This window comes from Mastomys coucha, unplaced genomic scaffold (genome assembly GCF_008632895.1).
Source record: "Mastomys coucha isolate ucsf_1 unplaced genomic scaffold, UCSF_Mcou_1 pScaffold9, whole genome shotgun sequence".
Lineage (NCBI taxonomy): Eukaryota > Metazoa > Chordata > Mammalia > Rodentia > Muridae > Mastomys > Mastomys coucha.
The window spans coordinates 4865415-4882927 of NW_022196915.1; the positions used below are offsets into that span (position 1 = coordinate 4865415).

The 17513-nt window shown below is 41.3% G+C and overlaps 1 long non-coding RNA gene across 1 annotated transcript in view; it reads right to left on the reverse strand.

The window, feature by feature from the left end:
* Nucleotides 1-220: 220 nt before the first annotated feature.
* The window catches only part of LOC116084854, a 46060-nt gene continuing 28767 nt past the window's right edge, over nucleotides 221-17513 (reverse strand). The window contains exon 2 of the long non-coding RNA XR_004116291.1: nucleotides 221-682. This is a non-coding gene — a long non-coding RNA (uncharacterized LOC116084854). The remainder of the gene's footprint in view (nucleotides 683-17513) is intronic.

Below are 17513 nucleotides of genomic sequence, written 5' to 3' on the forward strand. Positions count from 1 at the left end.
GTCTCTATTTCCGTTTTTCAACCTTGACATCATTGACATTGGCACTACTGACTGTTGCTCTTACTCTTTTTAGTGTGTGTGTGTGTGTGTGTGTGTGTGTGTGTGTGTGTGTGTAAAGCACAGGGAAGTGCAGAAGTCTCATGTCACCTATATTGAAATGTAGCCTCTCTCTATTTCAGTTTCTCAACCTTGGCATCACTGACACTGGCACTACTGACTCTGTTGCTCTTACTCTTTTTATTATGTGTGTATGTGTGTGTAAAGCACATCTATGTTCCAGAGCACACATGTAAAGTGCTGAGGGCTTTCTGTGGGAGTTGTTCTTTACTCTATCATGGAGGTCCCAGAGATCAAACTGAGGCCATATGGGGTCATCAGACTTGGCAGCAAGTGCCCTTCCCCACTGAGCCATCACAGGGTCTGTCTTGTGCACCAAAGATGCTGAGCAGAGCCTGACCACTAGGCATTTGCAGTGTTTCCATTCTCAACCTCAGCTGTGACAACCAAAGTTGTATATAGGTATTGCAACATATCTCTTGAGCCCCTAGTCCAGAGTCACTGCTGTAATGGAACAGAATGACCAGAGACTGGAAATTCTCAGCCACATCTCTTCTGAGCCCCATCATTTTACTCTTTCTGGCAGGGTGGGCAGACCACAACATCTTAACAGGAGTATGTTATCCTAAAAAAAAAAAAAAATAAGAAAGAGCATCAGAGCTAAGTTACCCTGTGGTGGTAGCAGTGACTGAGCTGCTGTTGAGAGGGTAAGCACAAAGAGGTGGTATTCCTGGGGGTAGAAATACTTACCTTGATGTAAGGCAAGGTGTGATGGTTTGAATATGTTTGGCTCAGGGAGTGGCACTATTGGGAGGTGTGGCCTTGTTGGAGTAAGTGTAGCCTTTTTGGAAGAAGTGTGCCATTGTGGGCTTAGGATTCAAGACCCTCAACCTAACTGCTGCCTGGAAGCCAGCATTCTCATAGTAGTTTTCAGATGAAGATGTAGATCTCTCAGCACTGCCTGCATTATGCCTGCCTAGATGCTGCCATGTTCCCGCCTTGATGATAATGGACTGAACCTCTGAACCTATAAGCCAGCCCCAATTAAATGTTGTCCTTATAAGAGTTGCCATGGTCATAGTGTCTGTTCACAGCAATATAAAACCCTAACTAAGAGACATGTTATACATATATTAAAATTCTTTGAGTTCTAATGTTAAGTGTATGCATTTTATGTTACTGACATGTATCAACAATAATAGCAACAGTAAAAATGTGCTCATGAGGAAGAGAAACCAGCATGAGCAGATGAAGGGGAAAAGGCTAAGAGCTTTTTCTTATATACTTATTTCTTATATACTTATATATATAGTATTTTGAATACTGTGTGTTCAAAAGACAGGCCATAGCTCTGCATCCGAAGGGGTATGAACATTTTCAAATGAATGCGCAATTTAGGAAGGCTAATAGATTTTCTTCCAGTCCCTACTGATGGCTCTGCACATTCTCCATGAAGCAAAGGGAAATTAGCATTAAAAGCCTAGTCTGCTATTTAGCTTATCACCGGAATAGAGGATAATATATCTGCTTGAAAGAATGCAAGAAATGGCTTGCCTATGATATGCCCACAGAAACCAACTGTACGTGCCTGATAGAAAGCTGGCAGGAATCTACTCCTACAGCGTCGCGCTAATCTGCATAGACACTACTTTTGGAGGCAGAAAAATTTCTGCTTCTCTTTTCCCCAGGGACATCAGCTTTTCTATATCTACATACCAGTATTCTAGAAAACCCTGAGGATGGGGTAGGATGCAGAAGGCCAGAATGGGTGCATTTTTCTTGAGAATGGACTCCATACTAGTAAAACATCATGTCTAGCATAGCAACAGTGAACACAAATTATGCATAGGGTCATGTGTATAGGATAGTTAGAATTCCAGAGCAGTGACTGAAATGGGGAGCTCAGTCTCACATGGCCTACGTAGCAAGGAAGATCTAACTGTTATGTGGCTCTTACTCTCATCTCTACTTCTAACCTGCTACTTTTAGTGACCTCTGTGTGGAGATTGGGAGGCTGCTGCTTTTACATTTCTTTCTCTCTTTATACTCAGACTTAAACTGACACTGTCCTTAATATACCTTCTGGTTTTGTGTAGCAAAATTTCCTTGATTCAGTCATTCATGCATTCATCATTCATTTATGTATACATTCATTCATTCATTCATGCATTCATGCATTCATTCATGTATGTATGCATTCATTCACCCAGTCATATATCCATTCATCCACCACACTTATTTAGCATGTATTTTTTCTAGGCATTGCTCTGTAGATGAGAGTTATAGCAGCACACAAGATAGACAATACTCTTACTATTTTGAAGCTTGTTCCTGGTGGAGAAAATGGGGTGAGTGAATAAGTAAATATTATGTATTGGGGATTGATAAATGATATCATGAAAAAAAAAGAACCCAGGCCAGGGGTGAGCAACATTGAAAAGATGTAGTTTACCCATGAAGGTGAGAATTCCAAACATCCAGGAAAGAGCCCTAAATTCAGTGGGTTCAGTGGATGTTGCATTGTAAATATCCTGAGAGCTCAAATGTGAATCTGTTTGCTAATGGGTTCATTCCTATAGCAAAATCCTTAAGTGACCCTCAGCTAGCCCATGCTCAGCTTCCCCAAACTGCTCATGTTAGTAGATGTTATGACTCCATGTAGTGATTGAAAAATATATCTGCAAGAGGAGAAATCCCTTCTTTTGAGTACTTTCTGCAGTGTGACATTGTGAATCCATAAATAAGCACCACATTCAATACTATGTGCTCATTTATAACAACAAAGACAGATAGAAAGAGCATCACTCTGCCTATTTAAAGCTTCCCATGGGAAAAGTCTCCTAAAAAAGGAATTCTGATAGAAATTTCTAAGTATTATTTATCTAGGTCAAGTAATATTTTTCTGACCTCTAATAAGCTCTTAATCAAATGTGTTCATATTTAGTCAAGAACTATTCAGTAGCTGTGTCTATGCACCATCATATACTTTCTGTAATTGTATGTTACCAAAGATGAAATGAAAAGCAGAAGATCCAGCTCTTAGCTCCATCATCTAATCATTCTTTGACCTTACAGTGATAATAATGGTAGTTAGCATTTATGACACATAACTCAACCCCAGCATTAAGCTTACACTTCAGTTACACACAGCCATTTTAATATTTGCCTCTGAAAAGAAATGATTCATCACTATGTCCTTTATGCAACTGAGAAACAGAGACATAATCAGGATTTGACATTTTCTCAAGGTTACATCTTGTGTGACTTCATTGAATTTCAGACTGTGCCTGCCTGGGCTACAGTCACATATTCACAGAACACTCTGCCTTTTCAGCCCTCTTTCCTTGCCTATATTTGTCTTCCTCTCCTAGGTAACTGGAAATTCCGGGGATCTGCACAGACTGTTTCCAGACTTGGTGTGGGAGTGAGAGGTCCTGGCTTTCAGCCAAGGATTTAGAGCAAAGTAGGGCAGGAGCCAGAGATGCAGGCCAGAGGAAGGCCAGTGTGTGTGTGTGTGTGTGTGTGTGTGTGTGTGTGTGTGTGTGTGTGTGCATGCGTGTGTGCATGTGAGCAGCAGAAGGCCTGAAGACTAAGCATGCAAATTTGGGTGGCAAGTTAGAAATATTGTCAGAGTCTGAGAGGACAAGCAATGGAAACTTATCAGAGGAGGTCCAGAGCAGAGGATGCTGGGAGTGGAGTGGGGCTGCAGTTTCCTGCCATTCATGACATGGCGGAGGTGATAATGGTAGAAGATGTTTGTTCTTGCAGAGGTGCCACACACTCTTCTCACCTGGCATTTATGACACAAGCATAATGACAGCTCTAGCTTATGACCTCACTGGCAGCAAATGAGAGTGTTTTTAAGCTTTAAGGTGAGATTTTATTCTAAAGGATTGTCTAAGTTTGTGCACATTGGGCTCATGTGAATCTAAGCATCTGTGTTTCCAGTAGCTTGACCTAGGACACTACAGTTAGTTGCAGGAGTAAATGGAAGGTAAAAACTTGGTTTGGCTATCAGATCGGATAACTTTCTGACTTTGTCACACCGTTGAAGTGGAGAAACTACATGTGTATTAGAAGGACCAATAACACTGCAAGATGAAACTCTAGTTGGTTTATAGGTGATTATAGGTGACATGTTGATAGAAGGGATACATAATTTGAAGCACCTTGTGCTTATCTCAGTCTAAGAGCTGTCAAAGTGTCTGCAAGCAAACTCCAAGTTCATCACTCTCAACTCACCCCTTGGATACCAAAACAAAACAAAACAAAACCAACAAAACCAAGAAAGAGCCTGAGTAAACGTTCAGCTGAGCCCATCAAGAGATTCTAATGGGTTTTAGTACAGACATTTGAAAATGTCCTCTGTCCAGGATGCTACTGGTTCTCTGCCTAAGGCTTGTAGTACTGATAACCCTTGCTTTTCCATTTCACTCACATGCTTTTCTAGGCACAAGCCAAAGACTTCCTTTCCTCACTATAGATCTGACTGTTATACAAACATAAACACTGATAAACTTTTGAGGTTCCCTTATACCATGGAAGGGCAAGTCAACTGTACCACCACTCCAGGTGAGGCAGCCACTTATCCACATTTCTGTTTGTAGCTGCCCATAAGTCTTCTTTAGTGGAAAAACAAAACCCCAGGATTTGAGGACCACCTCTCCTGATGAGGTAATGTCCATAGCATGTCAGAGTATTGTATTCACATGCAGAACTCATAGAGAGGATCTCTGATTACATGCTTGCATCCCAGTCTGCCAAGTATTATGCCATAGGCTCAGGTGAAACATGCTGTTGGGGACTGTTCTAGTAAGCTTTAACTGTCAACACTACCTAGAATCACCTGAAAAAAAAAAGTCCCAGCTGAATAATTGTCTTTATCAGGTTGGTGTGGAAGCATATCATGAGAGATTAGTTTGACTGTTAATTCAAGTAGGAGGCCCATCCCCTTATCAGTGGTATAATTTCCAGGGAAGGTTGTCTAGCTAGGTAGTTGCACATGGACATGAGTCTGAATGAGCCAGCAAGCAACATTTCTCTGTGATTTCTGCTTCAATCAAGTTCTTGCTGGGGCTCTTGCCCTGACCTCTCTCAATAACGGACATTGACCCGGAAGTGTGAGCCAAATAAGCCCTTTCTGTCTCTAAATTTTTCTTTTGGTCTTAGTGTTTTATCATAAAAACAGAAAGGAAACTAGATCAGGGTATGTTCCACTCTTTACCTTGCCTGAGTTAACTCTGAGGTCAAGTGTTTAGGCAGTGATGGGCACACTGAGGGCAGACAGGCACCTCTTTTCTATGTCAGGACCCCTCAGGGCAGCAGGCTTTCTGAAAGCAGCACCTTTTTAGCAGTTTCTTTTCTCTGCATTCTCCTCTTATCCCTACAGTAGTCTTATTAACTCTTTTTTTTTTTTTTTTTTTTTTTTTTTTTTTTGCCTTATTCTCATGGACTTATAGACACCACTGAACTATAGACTACAGTTAAGCTTCTTATTCTTGGAGGATTTATTATAAATTGATGAAAAACTCTAGTTCCTTTGAGATGATCACTTAACCCTGAGTTACTCTGCTGGAGTTCCAGGTGCAGGTATCTGAAGGTCATTGCTCTGCAGAGGTGTGGAGAAACAGGCTGCTTGGAGATTGCTGGAGACTTAGCAATCAGAGTGGCCTTATATCCTAGATGACACTGAAGCTGTGGAAAACTAGCAGAAGCATCTTGAACACTTAATCCCAGAAGTTCTTAAATAAAGAAGGTCTGATCCCAGCACTTGGGAGTCAGAGGCAGGCAGAGTTCTAAGTTCGAGGCCAGCCTGGTCTACAGAGTGAGTTCCAGGACAGCCAGGGTTACACAGAGAAACCAGGAACATTCTAGAGAAAGAGGCTTACTGTGGACTGACTGAGTATGGAATCAATTTGCCACAAGCTTGGTGGTGTAGTGTATTTATTTGTCCTTGACTTCATCATAACTTCTCCACATTATATTATCTTCTACAAAGTAACAGGGTGTTTCCAGGTATAGGCTACCATATAGACAAGTGCATATGTTTGTTCTGAGAAATGTTTCAGATACTCCTAAAGAAATGGGATTCTCTTCCCTCCCGACCTTGACCCGGGCTCAGAATTCATGTGGCAGTGGTCCCAGGATTCCCTAGGACTTTCTCTGCTCTGCCTAGGTGGGTCAGGAGTGCACAGCCCTGCTCTTTGTTCCTGATTGTGTATTGTATTCACAGAGTATTTGATTCTCTGTTGAAGAAAGGGAGAGAGGTTATTTTACCTGTACATTGTTTACTTTGTGAACCACAGGAATGCAATTTGGCCAACTTTGTCTTTAAAACAACAGGTGCCAGAAAGGACATCCTCCCTTTAGACTAATTTCAAATCAGAGAACTAAGGATTGACTGAACAAAAGTTAATGTATTTTAAAGTCACAGGCAATATTTTCATTATTATTCACTTCTTCATTGTCAGTAATCTTTATTAAATAAATATACATATGTTACTGGCTTTATATTACTATTTTCTGAATAAGTAAAATAACAATGGCATGAAAAATAATTATCCTTCAAAAGGACCTCTAAGTGACAAGTTCATATCTGCTAGCATCTGCATAAATTTATTTTATTTTTAATATTACTGTGATCTAAATGTTTTCAGAATAGTCTAATCAACAGAAATGTATACATATAATATATATATATATATATATATATATATATATATATATATATATATATATATATCTTCAAACCAGTTTGCTTGATTCCATCACAGTAATATGCCAAAGGACTTAATTCATCCTGTAGTTCTGGTCTTTTCGTTGGCAAACAGTTCTTGCAATGTTGCAGTTGCCAGAGGAAAAACAATAGTCAGGCTATTCAACTTCATGCATGTATTGGCAAACATTTGTCCTTCTCTTTGTCTTTTCATTCATTGCACAGCAGAGGAGAGACATGGTCTGATTTACCTTATGTTAAAATGACTTCTACTAAGGTGAGAACAGATTGTAAACAACAAGAGTGAAAGCAGGAAGGTCAGTTAGAAATCTGTTCAGTGATTCAAGCAAGAAGTGGAGGTGTGTGGACTAGAATGCCAGGGCAGACAAGGTGAATCTTGATCAACTTTCAAAGGGTGAGCAAGCCTGACGGGTTGGAACTGGGGAATGAAAAAACCTAAGGAGATGGCAAATGTCAAATGTATCTTAAGAGACAGTAAAAGGATTCCATGGAGCCATCCAGGGGACCAAATGGGGGTAGGGAGGGGCAATCTCATGAGCTAACTATAGTAACTCTGAAGGGCTGTTATATATATGTGTGTCAGCTTTCTGTGAATACAGTTGATCTTGAAATTGACCAAACATGAAAGCCATGAAGAGCACTTTATGGTGGTTGAGCCTACCATCTAAATTTTAATCATATTTTGGGGGGTTTTGGCCTCTGGTCTAGGAAGCTGACTTCTTCATCAACCACGACTGAGAATTCACTGTGTTAACATTTTCACTGAACAATTAAAAAGAAGAGCTAGTGTTAGACCTAGAAATTGGTGATGGACTTTACATTTCAAATTCTTACCTTTCCATGCCGGGATGTAAAACATTCTGAATTTCTTTGAAGGAATATCTTCCTTGGCTCCTTGCTTTAACAGTGGAGACACTTGTTCCCTGCCACTCAAAGCCATCTTCCAAGATCTCTAGTGTCCTTCTCCTGGTGTAGCCAGATGGTCACTTTTGACTACAGTCCAATTGGTTGGACACTTAAATGTCAAACCAGTGACAGGTGACTTGCTGGAGCAATAGTAGCTTTGGAAACAGTTGCCCCGTGATTTTTCCAACCATGAGATGATTCTTGAGTCCTATTTCATGTCTCTCAGCCACTGAGACAGCTTGGTCTTTATAATCAGTTCTTAAGCTCGCTTCTTGTTGATTCTGTCAGGCTTCTCCTTATCCTCAATCACATTGATAAATTAAATTCCCTGATGCTTAAGTAAAGCCAGTGCTTGTAGCCAAAATCCCCACTCACATGGAATGCTTAGGTGGCACTCTCTTCTGCCTTTGTATCATGTCGTTATTCTGGCCCACTCATTTGGCAATTGTACACTGTGATTCATGTGTTGGAAAAAAGCAAACAGCAACAATAATGGTCCATTGAACTCTGCTTATTCAGTGGGGAATAGATAGCTATAAGCTGGCGCCAGGATCTTTCAGAAGTTATGACAATCATTTACAAACTAGCACAGCTACCAGTAACAGTAATTTTTAATTTATCTACTTCTAGAAATTAAAAAAGTTTAATTTATGCCAAGCGTTTGGGTGAAAAGCAGAGCTATATGTGTAAGGTAAAGACTAACATGGGTACCCTGGCAGAATACCAAAGTTACAGCGCATTCTGGGTGGCAGAATACCAGTGTTACAGTACGTTCTGGGTGGCAGAATACCAGTGTTACAGCGCATTCTGGGTGGCAGAATACCAAATTACAGAGCATTCTGGGTGGCAGAATACCAGTGTTACAGTACGTTCTGGGTGGCAGAATACCAGTGTTACAGCACATTCTGGGTGGCAGAATACCAAATTACAGAGCATTCTGGGTGGCAGAATACCAGTGTTACAGCACGTTCTGGGTGGCAGAATACCAGTGTTACAGCACATTCTGGGTGGCAGAATACCAGTGTTACAGCGCGTTCTGGGTGGCAGAATACCAAGTTACAGCGCATTCTGGGTGGCAGAACAACAGTGTTACAGCGCATTCTGGGTGGCAGAATACCAGTGTTACAGCGCGTTCTGGGTGGCAGAATACCAGTGTTACAGCGCATTCTGGGTGGCAGAATACCAAGTTACAGCGCATTCTGGGTGGCAGAATACCAAGTTACAGTGCATTCTGGGTAGCAGAATACCAAGTTACAGTGCATTCTGGGTGGCAGAATACCAATGTTACAGCACATTCTGGGTCTCCAGAGGAAGTAGAATTTGTGTTATCTGTGATCTCCAGGAAACAGAGGTTCAGTGTGGAATTTAAAATGTAAAAGATTCATTGTAGGAATCCATCTGTGAAGGCTAAAGGAGGGATCACAGAGAAGCCAGCCTCTTGAGATCAGCCTATAAGTATGAAATGAGAGGGACAGTAGCAATGATTTGTGGGATCTCAGATTCCAATGCAGCTCTGAGAATGTGCTGGTTAGAATTTTGTCAACTTGACTCAAGCTGGAGTCATCTGGCAAGAGGGAACCTCAACTGAGAAATGTTTCAGCCTGTCTCTTGGGGTATTTGCTTGGTTAGGTGATTGATGTGGGACGGTTCAGCTGACTGTGGGCAGTGCTACCCCTGCCCACAGGTTTTGGGTTGCTTAAAACAAGAAAGCTGCCGGGCGATGGTGGTGCGCGCCTTTAATCCTAGCACTTGGGAGGCAGAGTTAGGCAGATTTCTGAGTTCCAGGCCAGCCTGGTCTACAGAGTGAGTTCCAGGACAGCCAGGGCTATACAGAGAAACCCTGTCTCGAAAAACAAACAAACAAAAAACAAAAAAACAAAAATAAAAAAAAAAGAGAGAAAGCTGAGGTCCACTTGGGACATCTGGCAGAGACATGAGCCTAGCATAGCAGCGCTCTGAGAGGCTCTACTGAGCAGCTGACTGAGACAGATGCAGATACCCACAGACAAACATTGGACAGAGGTTGGGGACCCCTTAAGGAAGAGTTAGGGGAAGGATTGAAGGCACTCAAGGATATGGCAGCCTCACAGGAATTCCAACAGTGTCAACTATTGGACCTCTGGGAGCTCCTAGAGACTGAGGCACCAACCAAAGAGCATACACAGGTTGGTCTGAGGCCCCTGCACATATGTAGCAGAGGGCTGCTATATCTGGCCTCAGTGGGAGAGGATGAGACTAATCCTGAAGAAACTTGATGCCCCAGGGTGGGGGACATGATAGGGGAGGCTTACCTTTCAGAGACAAAAAGGAGGGGGATGAGGGGAGAACCCCCCTGAGAAGGTCCAGGATGCACTCAGCATTTGGGATCACAAAGATGCAGCCCAGCTAGCTAATGTTTTCCTGAAGTGAGATGCCTGATGCACAGGAAGCTATAGGAGGCAAGGGAGGAGAAATTTACTTTTCTAGTTTCAAGGCCTCTCTTTCCTACCTGCATTGACCACATAGGGCAAAAATTAACCCCTACATGTGCTGTTGCTCTGGTTCTGCGTAGCTTAACTTCAATCTGTTACTTAGGGTCAGTGTGTCTTCTCTGAAACATTACTTGTTTTCCTTTCTTTTAGGAGGGAATAGAGGCTGGGGAGAACCCAGGTTTTGTTGAAGGATGTTTGAGAGAGCTGGCTCCATCCTTCTGACCTGTTCATCTCTTCTTTTTTTTGTCCCCTTTTTAATGTATCAATTTTGGCTCTTACTGTATGGAACTGTTTTTGTTTTTGTTTGTTTTGGTTTTGTTTTTTGTTTTTTTGTTTTTGTTTTGTTTTTACCAGTACATCTACACATTCTTTAAAAGTTTCCCCTGGTCTCAAATTCTTCAGCAATCACTCTCATGGTATTCTGCACCTCTTCACACTCAGGAGCTGCCTCCTATCTCCTTGTGCTTCATCGTCCTGCAACCTACTTTAGGCTGATATCATGCTCATTGTTCTTTAGAATTCTATGTGTCAGGGCCTCAGCACCATCAAACACAGGTGAGAGCCCTTCTTTAAGAAACACTTCCTGTGATTTCTATTCATCACACTTTTCTGGCTCCTGCCTCTTCTCTTCTAGTTGTTCTTTCTTTCTCTCAGTGTCAGCTGATTCTTTTCTCAAAAAAAAAATACAAATTTTGAAGTTAAATGTTGGTTTTGTCTTTAGCCCCTAGGTGAACAATTTTATGGGACAGGGTTGGATTTCTCTCCTGGAATTTCCTGGTCAAGATGCTATGGCCTTTTCAAGTCGGGGATGCTTTTTCTATGAGGTCTGTTCTGTGCATTGGAAGTCTTCTTATCTCTGCTCTCCAAACAATATAATTGCTTTTGGTCCTTTAGGTTACTCTCATTTCCAGAAGAAACCCTGGAAGCAGAATTTGTGCAAAGAGCTTATTAAGGAAGAGATCCCAGGAAAACTGGGACAGAGCTGATGCAAGTGGAGCAAGATCAGAGGCGAATCAAGGAAGAGGGGGTGTTTCAGCATAGACAGGCTCGGTACAAGCAGTCATTGATGAGGATATACTAAATGCAAGGTTGTTGTTATTGATGGTATTTTTATGTGTGTGTTTTTATTGGTATGTGTATGTGTGTATGGTTGTTGGTGTATATGAATGGAAACTGATGTCTCTCTGTGTGTGTGTTCATGCAAATGGTTGTGGTGAAGGTATTTGCTATGAACATGTGAGACATGAACTCCCAAGCACTTTCAGCTGATTATACTTATAGGCAAACTAGTCCAACAGCTCAAAAGAAATCTTTACCTCTGAAGACTATACTAGTTATAAGCTCCTCTGAGAATACACACTAAAACAAAACCACTCAGGAACCAGAGCATGGATGGACACTCAGACCTAGTCAGAGTCCAGAGGGCTATGTAGAGCTCAGGCAAAGTCTGTGCAGTGTCACAGTGGGAACAAGAGTAGAACAGGATGGGCAGAAGTACTATGGAAGGAGGATGACAGTGAGTTTGACTGATCATTGTTTTTCTGGAAAACTCTATGAGAAACAGCTTTGGGTATTCCAGTGTGAGTTCCTGGGAGCTGGCACAAGGAACTACATCTAGCCTCTGGCTCAGGAATTCCTTCCTGGGACTGGCTATTTACCTCAACTATACTCAGAGACCTGGTCTCTCCTCCCAGCTGCCTGACAGGACCTCCTGTGAGGTTGTGGGTGTTCACCCATGTGCATACATGACTTACCCTCACTGCTGGCAATAACTTTAAATGACTACTTTGCTGTGTCCTTTGGGTTGTGATTTTATAATTTAAATCATGAACTTGATTTGATAGTTTTAAAATGGAAAAGAGGGATCCTTCTATTAAGTAACAGGAAACTCTTGAATGAAATGTAACACTTGTAAGTCTTAAAAGAACATCAAATGCAGGCTGCATAGCAATGTACTCCAGGCTCAGAATATTGGAAGCAGATGAATAAAATAGTCACTCAATTCCAGTACATAAAGATTACTGGTTTTTAATATTTTAACTTTGATTTTTAACATTTATTATATCTACATTTTCTTATATAAATAGCAGCTTGCTGTGATAATAAAATTTGTCTAAAATTTCCTTAATTCTCTTTCCTTCAAACAGTGGCCCCTGTTTTCTCCCCTTGAGTGTGAGGAGGAGTGGCTGACCCACTTTCCATTGGACAAACAGTGGCAGAAGCAGAGGACCATGACACTGGACACTATGTGAGCAGATGCCTGCTGGTAGTCATTTGTCCCATGCAAGCCAGCTAACATGTCGCAGGGTATGCTCAGACATTTTCACATGCCAGGCCTGTGGAAAAAGCCACATGATGAGCTCTGCCCACAGCCTTCTAATGGTTATCTGTCCCCAGTCCAGGCAAGTAAGTCATTTCAGAAGAGGATACTATAGCCACAGAAAACATCAGCCCTGGCCAAGGTTCTGACTAGAGCTTCATGAAAGACTGAAATCACTCAACTCCTTACCCACAGAAGAACATGAGTTAATATCTATCTGATGGCAATGTTTAATAGAGCAATAGATCGTCAGGACAGAGATACTGGTATATTCTGCCACATTTTTGAAAGGTTCTACAGGTTTGTGCACTCATCATAAATAAGAAGACTATATTGATATGCCTTTTTCAGTTGATTTTAATGAGTAAGATGATATTTGCTAGTGCAGAAATAAAGTTGCTCTAAATTTTAGATTCACTCACTCTCTTTTTGTTAGGTTGCAGTTGAAATTTCTATGTTAATTGATAAAAAACAATAAGAGTATTAGCATAAGCACTTTGGAAGTGAAAAGCATTGGTTTAGTCTTTGCCCTTCATTGAGCAGATTGGGAAGGAAGAAGACATCTTTATAACATATGTTTCACCACTCATGTGAATGTGATCATCTTCATAAGGACATGGCAGAAAAAGAAATCTGAAACAGGCTCGTGTATGCTTTTGGAAACTTAAAGCTTGCCCAGTAACATATCTCCAAACAAGACCACACTGTATCCAAGCAAAGCCACAGCTCCTAATCTTTTCTACCAACTGGGAACCAGGCATTCAAACATATGAGCCTATGGGGGCCATTCTCATTCAAGTATATGTGACACAGTTCTGAGGCATGTACGTAAGGGCATTTGTAGAGAGGTTTATCTGAGTGAGTGCTGTAGCCACCAGCAGTTATGCAAACCAGGTTCCTGAAAGAGAGCCAGGGTCCTGGGGGAAAATAGGGGAATCAGACTGTGAGAGAAATAACCAGACCAAGTCAAAAGGTTCCGATCAAGGTCCAATGTGTATTTCAGAGTCTGAGAATATATAGGCAGGGAACCCATCCCCAGTAAGCCAGGATCTTGTGGCCTAATTTGCATCTCATTCTGTCCGGAAGGCAGGTGAAGCAGCTCAGCAGGGCATGGCTTCTAGCAGGAACTTCAGGAGAGGCAGAGAAGCAGCAGGACAGAAGGGCTTTCTTTATCTCAGGAACTCCACCCAAGTGGGCTAGCTGCTTTGTGGCAATGACAAGGTCTGGTTCAGCCCGCTTGAGGCTGGGGGAGGTCACAGAGTGCCACCATTCCATGGGCTGGGATCTCAAAATGAATAAAAAGAACATGAGCTGAACCATGTTTTATCATGCTGCTTCCTGATTGGGTGAAATATGAGCAACCATTATGGCTTTACTGCCATGGTAGACTGTACCCTAAAGTTGTGATCCAAAGTAAGCACCCCCTGCTTTGAGTTGCTTTTATCAGTCCTTCATCTATAAAACTGTATGCAATGTCTAGTGGGTTTCAAAAGTCTTGGAGCAGGGAAAATACAAGTTTTTTTTTCTTTTTATTGAAATCGTCCAAGTAGGAAAAAATATTGTGAAAACATAGTAAATTCTGTAAGTGAGATAATAAAGTCAGACCTTAAAATGATATCTCAACTTTTTATGTACACTGTAGAAAGGAGCTGCCTGCACAAGGTGAAGCTGGCATGGACAGGGAGAAGCTGATGAAGCTCTACTCTCAAGGAGGAGCCTTTGGCAATTGGTGGCTATTGAGAGAGAGAGAGAGTCAGTTTTCTTCTGGGATATAATTTCTGAAAGGCTACTCATGCTTTAGTAGATGTTCCTATATCCATGAAGTACAAGTGGACTCATGAGGTTGCCAGGCAGTGGTGATACACACTTTTAATCCTAGCACTTGGGAGGCAGAGGCAGGTGGATCTCTGTGAGTTCAAGGCCAGCCTGGTCTACAGAGTGAGTGAATCCTGGAGATCCAGGACTGTTACAGAGAAAATACTATGTTGAATAATCAAAAACATCACCATTAACAGCAACAACAAACCAAAACCCCAAACCAAAACCAAAACCAAAACCAAATCCTCCAAACCCAAATCCCCCCCAACCAACCAACCAATCAAAACCAGTCAGCCAACCAACCAACCAACCAACCAACCAACCAAAACCAACATGAAGCTGGGAGTGGGGAAGTGATGGGAGCTAAGGAGGAATTGGTGATGGGTGTGTATACAGATTTGATGGAACAAATTATATGCATGTACAAAATTCTTAAACAATGAAACATTTCTTTCTTAATTTTTTTTATTTACATTTCAAATGTTCTTCCCTTTTCTGGTTTCCCCTCCAAAATGTCTCCTATTCCCTCCCCCCAACTCCTGCTCACTAACCTACCCTCTCCCACTTCCTGGCCCTGACATTCCCCACACTGGGGCATAGAGCCTTCACAGGACCAAGGGCCTCTCCTCCCATTCATGATTAACTAGGCCATTCTCTGCTACATATGCAGCTGGAACCATGAGTCTCACCATGTGTACTCTTTGGTTGGTGGTTTAGTCCCTGGGAGCTCTGGGAGTACTGGTTAGTTCATACTATTGTTCCTCCTATGGGACTGCAAACCCCTGCAACTCCTTGGGTCCTTTCTCTAGCTTTCTCAACCATTGGGGACCCTGTGCTCAGTCCAATGGATGGCTGTGAGCATCCATTTCTATATTTGTCAAGCACTGGCAGAGCCTCTCAAGAAACAGCTATATCAGGCTCCTGTCAGCAAGCACTTGTTGGCATCCACAATAGTGTCTGGGTTTGGTGATTGTATATGGGATGGATCCCCAAAAGGAAAGGACTTCATGTATTTAATCACCTGGAAAGCTTTGAGAAAAAGGCAATGTCCATAAGTTTTTTTTAGCAGTGTCCTCTGTGAAGCACACACCTTGTGATTTCTGCTTTCTGAAGCTTCTCCATTCTTTCTCACCACACTTTGAGCTTCCAGAGCTTTTGAGTTGCTTTGAGGCTGCTTGACTGAGGGGGGGTGGAATCAGTATTCTTTGTACCATGCTAAGACTTAACATAAAACCACCTTAGCATAGGCTGACATTTTATACAAGATTCTTAAGAACCAAGAAAATCATCCACATCCTCAAAATCACTTTTATGTAGCATGTCAATCAGGATTCTCTAATGCTTTGTTCTTGTTGATTTAACCGCTCTGATGAAATCTGCTCTTAATAACATGACTTTTTATTTTCTCCAAATGTTCAAATAGAAAATTAATACCTCCAGCAACTACACACATTTTTCTTGAACTTGTTACATTAAGTATTGTTCTTCTTAGTGTTTTAGTATTTTATATTTATGTTTAAATCCAAATCCTTTCATTTATATTGATCACTCTGCCCACCTGTCTACTTATCTATCATGTAGCCACCACATGACAATTGTGAGACAGAGGCACTGATGTCAAACTTGTGTTCCTTCTCTTCCTGTCTCCAACACAGGGACCACATGTCTGTGCCAACATCCCCAGGCTATTTAAATATATTTTACATTCATTAATCGTGTGTCTTAGCTATGGGCTGAGCATTTCTACTCTAGAGATTAAAAATCTCAAATGATTTAAAGCCTCAACCTTTTGAGCATCAACACTGGCACACCAGAGGAAAATTCAGTATCTGACCTCACGTGACCCTACAAAATGCATGTGCACTAATGATGGTGTATAAGACTACCTTCATGTAATGTGAATGAGGTATATATAAGAGATAAATAAACTTGGGTCCTATTCGGAACACATATCATTATTTATATGCAAATTCTTTAAATCCTGAAAACAAAACAAAATCACAACTCAAATCCTAAATACTTTTATCCAGCACCTTGGATAAAGGATCTTTGACCCTTACCCATACATAGCTAAAGATGAAATATGAATAGTGTTGAATTTGTTTACTTTAAGAAATGGCCTGCTTCCTCATAAAACAAGTTATGCCTAATGAAAGTGAGCCAAGAAATAAATGCAAGGGTAAATCATATCTGGCAGCTTGCCAGGCTCCATCACTACACCAGAACTGAAGTTATCTTACTCAGAGTTTATTTTGATACATACAAGGGACTTATAAATATTTTCTAAGAAATGTTCAGCCTTTGATAAGTAAGTAAGTACAATTTTCTCTTGCTCTTGGATTTTATTATGTTTTGATTTTAGAAATAAATAGCTTGGCGACATTTACTTCTGCTATCATAAAAGAACTTAATTTCACAAAGTAAGGAACAGGGTCTGCACTGGATGGAAGCATGCCTTCTTAATCGTATGGAGTGAAGATCACTTCGTGGTCACCTAGTCCCTGCAGGTTTACTCTACTCTGTGTGGTAAAATGTTGCTGCCTCTGATCACTGGCCATTGCTTTTGACTACTGACCTGTGTCCGAACTGTTGCCCTCATACTCAGGCCTTCTCCTGTTTTGTGTTGTAAGCTGAATGGTACCCTAGATCTGCACACAGCTCTGACTTAGAGAGCCATTGTCAAACAGACTGATCCTCTTATGCATAGTTTAACAAACATGGTAGAACTTGCTAGGTAGGCATCAACACTTCCAACCAGAAATCCCCTTTACAAAATCACATGCCTTAAGATTGTATAAAACAGACAAACCATATGTTTAAAAATGAACAATGCATATAATGTACTTTAATGTCCCTATCATTATCAGAAACACTTGTGTGTCCCAGTGAAAGAGTGCCTGTCAATTCTAGCTTCAGTTTTGTTAGAAAACACCACAGCACAATATCAAAGCAGGACAAACAACTCTATTTTCTGTGTTAACTTCTAAATAGCCCCCACCCCTGCAAGCATCATGTGTACAATATTAAATAATAGTACTGGACCCCGACTCTAGCATACTAATGTACTCCATTTCAGGCGCCACTTTCCCTGGAGGGTTATTGAAAAGTACAAATCTGATCACAACGGGTAAAATAGTGTGAAAAAATAAAGCAAATACATAAAGACAAATATGTTCCATTAGAGCTGCCATAACTGGATATTTAA